The 8,578-nt window shown below is 44.2% G+C and overlaps 1 long non-coding RNA gene across 2 annotated transcripts in view; it reads right to left on the bottom strand.

The window, feature by feature from the left end:
- The window catches only part of LOC308066592, a 33,398-nt gene that overhangs the window by 12,171 nt on the left and 12,649 nt on the right, over nt 1-8,578 (bottom strand). The window lies entirely within an intron of this gene.

Below are 8,578 nucleotides of genomic sequence, written 5' to 3'. Positions count from 1 at the left end.
GTGCTGACTTTCTCTTTCCTCAGGGAAGTTTCACTGTGGGTGACAGGAGTGCTTTGGTTGAAGTGCCAGGGAATTGGAGACAATCTGGGGTTTGGATCATGTATGTAGCTCCTGTTCAACATGAGCTCCATGGCAGACTCGCGCTTGGGCAGCTATCCTGTGTCAAAAGCCAAACTGCCTTGCGTCTGTGGGGGTTTTAACCTAAATCAGCTGATTTGATTTTGTCAACCCAGCTCCAAAGCACGTTATTTTTTTTGCAGTCTAGACCTACCTTCACTATTAGGGGATGCAATTTCTATGCCAGAAATACCAGCCTATATTTTTTCCTGGGACATGATCTACCACAACTGACACTTAACATAGCTGGAGTAAAGCAACTGTGAATCTACTTAGCGTTGGTCTTACGAAAGTCAGTGGAAACAGCTGATCCCTTAAAAAAATGAGAAGGGAACTAGTGTTTCACCGCACATCTATGTCGATGTAACTCCTCTGCCTCATACTAGGATAAAATGAAGCTAGGCAGCAGTGAATCAGACCTAATATGTTTAGTACTCGTATGCTAAATTTATGAGGCACCCAGTGACATTTGCCTTATGTATAATGGTAGTGCTCCCAGCAGGATGATCTAATCATTCATGAGGAATTATGGTACAATGTTGGAGTTTATTTACTGCTTAATGTTCACAACAACCTCCAGCATTGATTTTAATCTGGTTACTGCACACATTGTGAAACAGATCTCAGAGGAGCAGCAGCAGCAGAGTTCAGCCACATTCCGTGCAGCGTGGCATATATCAGCGATACAAGGTTGTGCTGGTTTTCTGACAAGCAGAGGAAGCAGAGCTGATGCACAACCAGAGTGATTCCTCTCACCAAGACACTTAGGAATGCATCAAAGGAAACCGGGCTTTCTCTGCAGGCTTCCTCTGAGCAATAGGCTTACTGTAAGTCTGAGACTAAAAGAATAGCACTCTTTAAAAATGGTGCCCTTGACAAAAAAAAAAGCAGGAAAACCTGTGGAAATTTGGATCTGGCAGAATGGATATACAAGAAGTGCACACCAAGGTGCTAATTTTGCAATACATACTCAGAGGGGCACATTTTTCTGCTTCTAACGTTGTATTCCTGCCAGAATGTAGACTCAGGCCAAAAAAGTTCTCCACCTCCAGGAGATACACTGTCCTTTAAAAAGAACCAAGAACAGAAAAAAAATGAGGAAAGAAGATATTCTTCCAAGTTGGTTACCCAGATTCTAAGGAAAAGGTTTTTATTCAGTGAATGAGCTTTTCATAACCAAAATCCCCTTCTGGGGTCCCTGCAGTTTGAAGCTGGAACATGCTTGGTTCATGTTGCCTTCGAGTCATTTTAACAGCAAATTATTTCCTGAGCAGGAAAGGCAAATTGTCCTGCTAGTGGAACTTAGTCACAAGATTTTAGGGAAATAACATCAATATTCACAGCTGCTGTGTCAGTACCACAGAAAAGAAGCAGCTTCAGGAGGATGACTGGTTTGCATCCTGTCCGGCCTTCATCCAAGGCTGGCGAGCTCATTTTGCTGATTTTCCCCTGGAGGTATCACTGCTTTATCCCCTCAATGATTTCTTGAGCTACTTGCTTAAAAGATGTATTTACATGGCATCTGTTTGTGTGATTGATTGTTCTTATGACTTGTTGCCTGGCAGCTGCTTAAATATTACATTTAAAAAAATAGCGTAAAAAATTCCTTCATGGTAAGTTAAAGTTACATCAAGGAGGTTCTCACATTTAACAGTCCTCCTGTGACCACATGTGACAATGTGGTGAGCAACAGGACCCATCCAACTTGCTTGCCTTGGGCTGTCAGAGAAACAAATGACCGTATACTTTTCCTGAAGAAGCTTTTAACATCATTTTGAACGTCATGGGGCAACAGCCAAGGCTCATGTATTCTCCAAACGAAAACACACCACCTATGTTTGAGCACTGCTGACACAGATCCTGGCTTCTGGCTAGGAGGAGACGCAACCACACTGCATCTCCCACAGCTGTGGAAACAGCTGGCAGAATGTGACAGCCTTGTGTGGCTCCTCTTCTCAGCTGCCTTGTGTTTGCAGCATGGTCTGCCCACTACCCTACGCATGCTGTTTGCTCAATGAAACAACCCTCAGTGGCTACTTGTAGGCAGGTCTTTCCATGTGCCCTGACAAGGATGCTTCCAGGGCAGGGATGTGAGCCCTTGGCCTGGCATGGGGTGGTAAGTGCCTACCACAAACTCCCCTGAATCCAAATTGCAGCTGTGTCCTGGGCTGCACCAGGGGAAACAGGGTTGTCCGAGAGTGAAATGGAGGAGGGAATGAGGGTCCTGGGCTGCACCAGGGGAAACAGGGTTGTCCGAGAGTGAAATGGAGGAGGGAATGAGGTTAGCCATAGCAAGAAGCTCAAGAAATTAGGGTCCAGTTGTGAGCCTGTATCATTGACTTCTGGGGTAACTGATACATTCATAGTACAGGACATAATTGGGTACCCTTGGGCTTCTTTCCCAGAAAGGCTTGTGGGGCTTGATCTCACCATCACCAGTGGCTGTGGAGATGGCAGGGGGGACACACTAATTATCAGCCACTCTACAGATGCTTTGCGTGGCTCCTGCGCCTGCGAGCCGGCGCTGGTGTGCGCAAGCTGCCGAGGAACACCGCTGTTATTGGGTAATATGTCTGGTTACTTTATAGACCCAGTTAACAAGAAGGGGTGGGGGGAATTCTACATTGTGCAAAGAACTAAAGAACTCTTTTCTGCTCCCCCCCCCCCCCCCCCCCCCCCCCCCCGCCTTGTTTGGACCTTTGCCACTGTTTAAATTTAAGCAGATTTGCAGTCCCAACATCTGCAGTTTGATTATTTGACTATTGCCTGGCTCTGGGTCAAACCACAGCAGAATACACTAGTCTGTGATTTAGAGCCTGGGCTGTGATTATAATGGTTTTATTTTAGTTGGACCCCTATTTACAAGCTCATTTGTATTAGTGCACAGTGTTATAATAACAATGGTAGAATTATTAGGTCTCGCAGAAACAATCGCACATAGTAAATGGCTGCAGCTCACAGGGCGCTGCTTAAGTGCTCTAGCAGCCCGTCGGTGTCTGTAACACAGGGTTTTCCATTTTAATAGCGAGGTAGGAGGGGTGAGTGAGAAGAGGACCAGGGAGAGGGAAGGAGCCGAGGAGAAACGTGTTTATTATTCATTCTTTTCTAAGTAAATAGAGAGGACGTGTGTTTCCTGGATTAGCAACTGAAAACAAATGCCGAGAGGGGAAAATGCTGGTGTTTCCCTCACCAAGGTTAAATAAGGTTCTCTGTCGTAGCGCTGATGGCTGCCGGCTGCTGGGAGCTGCACTGTGCCATGCAAAACACCAGAGCTGGCACATCGAAGGGCACCCGCGACCACAGGGAGGGCTGGGGATAGCCCTGGGTGACTCAGCTCACCCCATGGATCTCATGGCCACCCATGGCAGCGGAAGTGCCTAGGGTGCACAAGCACAGCCCCACTGGCCTTTCACGGCAGCAGGACAAGGGAAGGGTGAGGCGAGGCCGGGGAGTTTGGCAGCGGCTCTGATGGGCACGTGCTGAGGCCTCTGCGCCCACGCTGGCTTGGCCTGCCCTGAGCCATCGTCAGGGCGTCCAGCCGCCACGCAGGGCCCAGCTGCCGCTCTGCAGGCTTTTTTGGGTTTTACCTTGGAACCCCTGTCTCACAAAAACCCTCCCTTTATGGATAGCAGAAAGAGTACTTGGGGCTTTGCTTAGCACATGACCCCCAGACCCACAACAAAGCCTTGGCCACATGTGACCAGCAGCAGGCTACTGCTGCAGACCTCATGCGTTTGATCTGCTGGCATGAGGAGCGCCAGCAGGTCCCACCACAGCTTGCAAGTGTCTAGCATTTCTGAAAATTAGCTCCTTTAAGTGTCTCGTGGCCCCAGAGGTTCAGTGGCAGAGCTGGGATAGACACGATGGAGGCGAAGCTGGCTGTGGCTCTCCCGCTGTCCCTGAAGGGTGCGGGGAAAGGACAGCTTGTCCCCACTGTGGAAACACTGCCCAAGGACTTTTGCCCCACCGATGGCTGAAACGCGAGTATTGAATAATGCTGATTCTCTAGTGTCAGAGAGGAAAAAAACATCTAACACATCTGACTTTACCGCCTGGAAATACGGCAATCACAGCCCAGGCTGCTGTCAGTTGCTCTACTTGGACAGTTGGTTTTAGGCTGCATTTCTGCTCTGGGTTTACAGGCCAAATGGTGCAGGGCTGGAGCTGCCACTCAGGTTACCAGCAGGAACTAAAACTACCGGTGGCAGATGAGGCTACCAATGAAAGTGGCCAACGGGAAGATTTAGATTCTATGAGTTTGAACACCCAATGTGAATGCTCTGCTTTGAGTCTAAGGAGAGCTTTTTGAGCTTTGGTGGAGTTTTTTTAGTTTGTTTGTTTTAAAAAGCTGACTGCTAGGAAAGTAAAATTTTCTGAGGGGAAAAAAAACGGAAATATAACCCAAATCTATACAAAATATGGTCTTCTAGAAATTTTCTTCACTTCCTCCCACCATTTCGATGAAAATAGCAGCTGGTGTTTTCTATGCCTTCTGCATGCAGAAAACTCTGTATTTGTTTTCTTTTGTAATTTAAAATTTTAGGCCCTCTTTTTACCACCATGTGACAAATATACAGAGGATATTCACACAAATGAAGTCAGACTCTAGTGTAAATAAAAATATAAAAACCCCATACACATACCTAATAGGGAATATGAACAAGGGAATGAAGCTAAACATATTTCAGTTCCATATTGCCAAGATGCCTCTGAGCAAATATGACTTTGTTAAGACCCTTGGAACTGCGGCCACAACATTGCAGGGACATCTGCTAGTGAACATAAGAACTTGGCTAACTTATGCTATATATTAGTGTTATAGCCAGAGATCTCTACCTATTCCAAAGACTCTATAATCAAACAGAAAGATCAAAGGAAGAGCGGGACCAAGAGGCATTATTATTACTTGTGAAGAATGTAAGCCAAGGAAGCAGCCCTCACCCAACTTGCAGGGCTTAAGTCCCTTCCCTGACAGGAGTCTCTCAGCCATCACCTGATGCTGCACAAGAACAGATGAACTAAATAATCCTCTCTCCTTTGACTATGGAAGAAGCATAGAGCAACAAAACACTTCAAGTAGATGTTTCAGATAAATTACTCAAGATGCCTGAGATTAAATCAGGTTTAAGATATTCTAGCTAAGATGATGGGTATACAATTGGGGTGTCCTTGATGCCTGTCCTGTGCTTAGTTACCCTTCTTCTTACAGATATGGTTTGGTATTGCTGACCAGCTCTGTTCAAGGGTAAAACCCATCAAAGCTAAATGAAAAGGTAGTATTTCTCTTCTTCTGGCTGACCTCTGTCTGTATACCTCTTCTGTTTAAAAGCTGTTGGTTTCCTGGGTGCTTTGGTCTTTTCCAAAAGAACCTTCTGACAAGAATTCTGTAAAGTGAGAGCTTTTAGGGCTTTCTGCAGTCCCTTTGTACTAATTGATTCCCCAGTGCATTAGCATAACCAAAGCTAGATTAATCTTCTTTTCATTTTGGTGCTGAGATCAATGTCTCTGTCAACATAGTTTATTGAACCTGGTACAGTTTTACCACTTGCCTTTACCTCCTGTAGGATGGCTTTTCTCTTAAGTATGTCCTGAGAAAGGATCCCTCTATCAAACTCTCTCTGGTCAAGCTGCGGGGTGGAATTGCTCTCCTGTGGGGCAGGATCCAGCACCAAAATCCCTCCCTCTTCATTGCAGCTGTCAGATTTCCCAGAAGCTTGCATGTCATCCCACAGCTTTGGGAATCAAGCTGTGTCTTTTTGTCAAAGAAAAATTAGGATGGACTCCTCTGCTAAAAGGGAATGACTAGTGGGAGATACTTTCACACATAGGTTGTACAGCCTGGGCTCTTCTCACAGATGTAACACAACAGTTCTGCAGTACAAAACTTGTTTTTTGAGAGAGCCAAATATCTTCCTTGTGTTTTTCAGGTGCCATTGTATTAATTCCTTCAAAACTTGGCAATAACAACCTTTCTCTGTTTCCATTTCTTTTATTATCTGCTTTACTCAGGCCAATTGAAATTTTATGACTTCTTTTTTTCCAGAAGAAAGTGCTGGGGTAGGGTTGGCAGTGAGAACAAAGCCCTGAGTCAGTCTGTATAGCCACCGGCCAGCACTGCGAGAACATGATATACGCTGAGATTCAGAGCAAGCCACCACGGTTCCAGCATCCTCTGCTGTCTCCATGTAACCTTTTCCCCATGGAGCCAGCCTGTAAAGACATTGCACACTGAGTGCCGAAACTCTTAATAACTGTTCATTCAAAGTCAGCTTTATTGTACTGTATCTTGCCTGTTGTCTTTGTCTCAAATGAGAAAAAACAGGCTGAGAAGTAATTCCTATATAATTACCCAGCCTTGCAAAAGAGATTGAAAGAAGAGGATTTGTAGATGGCCTTGCCTGAGCTCATTTATTTCATGCCACAACAGTCTGGGAAAAACAATCTTTCTGCTTACTTATATGGATGGCAGACAGCAAAGGGTCCAGCCCTTCCTTTGGCTTTTGCTGAAGCTGGTGGTAAATTGCCACTGACTTCAGTGGCAGATGGAAATGACCTCTTTTGGATTGAGTTTGCACTGTTTTTTCTTCTCTCTGCTTATATAAGGATCAGTCCTTGCAAACTTTCTGTGCACTGGCTGCTTCCACCAACTTCAAGTATATATTTGAGTGGATGAAAATTATTTGCTTATATGTGGCTTGCAAGATGAGAGACAAAGATCAATAAGTAGATGCACAAATTTTGCCTAAGAAGGTTGAAATGGAACTTAGTTTACTGTCGTGGTTTAACCCCAGCCAGCAACAAAGCACCATGCAGCCAGTTGCTCACTCCCCCTCACTCAGAGGGATGGAGAGGAGAATCAGAAAAGGAATGTAAAAGTCAAGGGTTGAGATAATATAATAATAATTTAATAATTTAAACAGAATAAAGAGGTAAGAACAACAATAATAACAATAATACTAACAATAATAATAATAACAAAATGGAAAAGGTGGGGGAAAAGGGTAAAGCAAAAGCTGCTCACACAAGCAAAGCAAAACAAGGAATTCATTCACTGCTTCCCATGGGCAGGCAGGTGTTCAGCCATCTCCAGGAAAGCTGGGCTCCACCACGCATAACAGTTACTTGGGAAGACAGACAGCATAATGCCAGATGTCCCCCACTTCCTTCTTCTTCCTCCAGTTTATATACTCAGCCTGACATCATATGGTATGGAATACATCTTTGATTGGTTTAGGTCACCTGTCCTGGCTGTGTCCCCTCCCAGTTTCCTGTGGCCCTCCAGCCCTCTAGCTGGCAGGGCCCAAGGAACTCAGAAGTCCTTGAGTCAGTATAAACATCACCAGGCAACAACTAAAAACATCAGTGTCCTATCAACATTGTTCTCACATCAAAGCCAAAACACAGCACTGTACTAGCTACTAAGAAGAAAATTAACTTCATCCCGGCTGAAACCTTTACTCATCTGTTTCTGTCTCATGCAGTGAATCTGACTTGTAGAACTGCTCTGGCTTCAGCATTGAGGTAAATCCTTTGCAGCATAGCACTTCCCAAAAAAGCTGGGAACCCCTAAATCTGCAGGGAATATCAAAACAGATTGGAGAATTGAATTGTCGAGTTCCCACATGCAGCTCTGCATTTAAAATGAGTATAAACAAATAGATCTGACAAGCTGGGCTACTTAGAAAAGAAGCTACCAATGCAAAGTGGAGAAAAATCGGTTTGCATTTATGGTATTCTAGTCACTTGTACTTTCATTAAACAAAATACTTAAGTATATCTTATGCTTCAGTGAAGTTGAAGGGACTTAAGTACATGCTTAAAATTCTGTAAGTGCTTAAAAGTATTGTCAAACAAGGGTACAAGTCCTCAAAGTGCTTGGGTTGAATGAATACTTCAGTGTTTTGCTGATTCAGATCCATAGTGTCACAGAGCCTCAAGATGAGCTCAGAGGCTTCAGCCTAGATGAGGGATAAAGCCAAACAGTGTAACAAGAAACTCTCAGGATTTTCCAGAGTCTAATGCATAATTAGATTAAACATGCAATCCTATTTTGGGATGATGAATGGGTTTGGGGGTTTTTTAGCTCATTAAAAAGAGAAGGAGCCTTCCTCTGCAGACATACAGAGGTAGTTTTTCCTACTCTTGTGCTTTCCTCATAAGTGGCATTTCAAAATTAAATATCAGGACATGCTGTTTAGTCCAGACTAATAAAAAATGTCACATTCGTGAGGGCAAATCCTTCTGTGTTCATCCATATAGCGTTAAATTCCTTCCCAAGTTTCCCTTCAGGAACTAAATGGGCTGTAATGGTATTGCAAGTACATCATAACACTGACCGTAATAATTAGGTCTAAGCTGTGCTAAGCATACATTTCAGCAAACAATTCTTTGTTATATACCTTATGGCACATTAGCACATTTATTTTAATATACATTTTACATATTCAAAATGTTTCCCTTA

Source organism: Falco punctatus (assembly GCF_963210335.1).
Source record: "Falco punctatus genome assembly, chromosome: 6".
Classification (NCBI taxonomy): domain Eukaryota; kingdom Metazoa; phylum Chordata; class Aves; order Falconiformes; family Falconidae; genus Falco; species Falco punctatus.
This window is presented reverse-complemented; position numbering and strand designations above follow the sequence as displayed.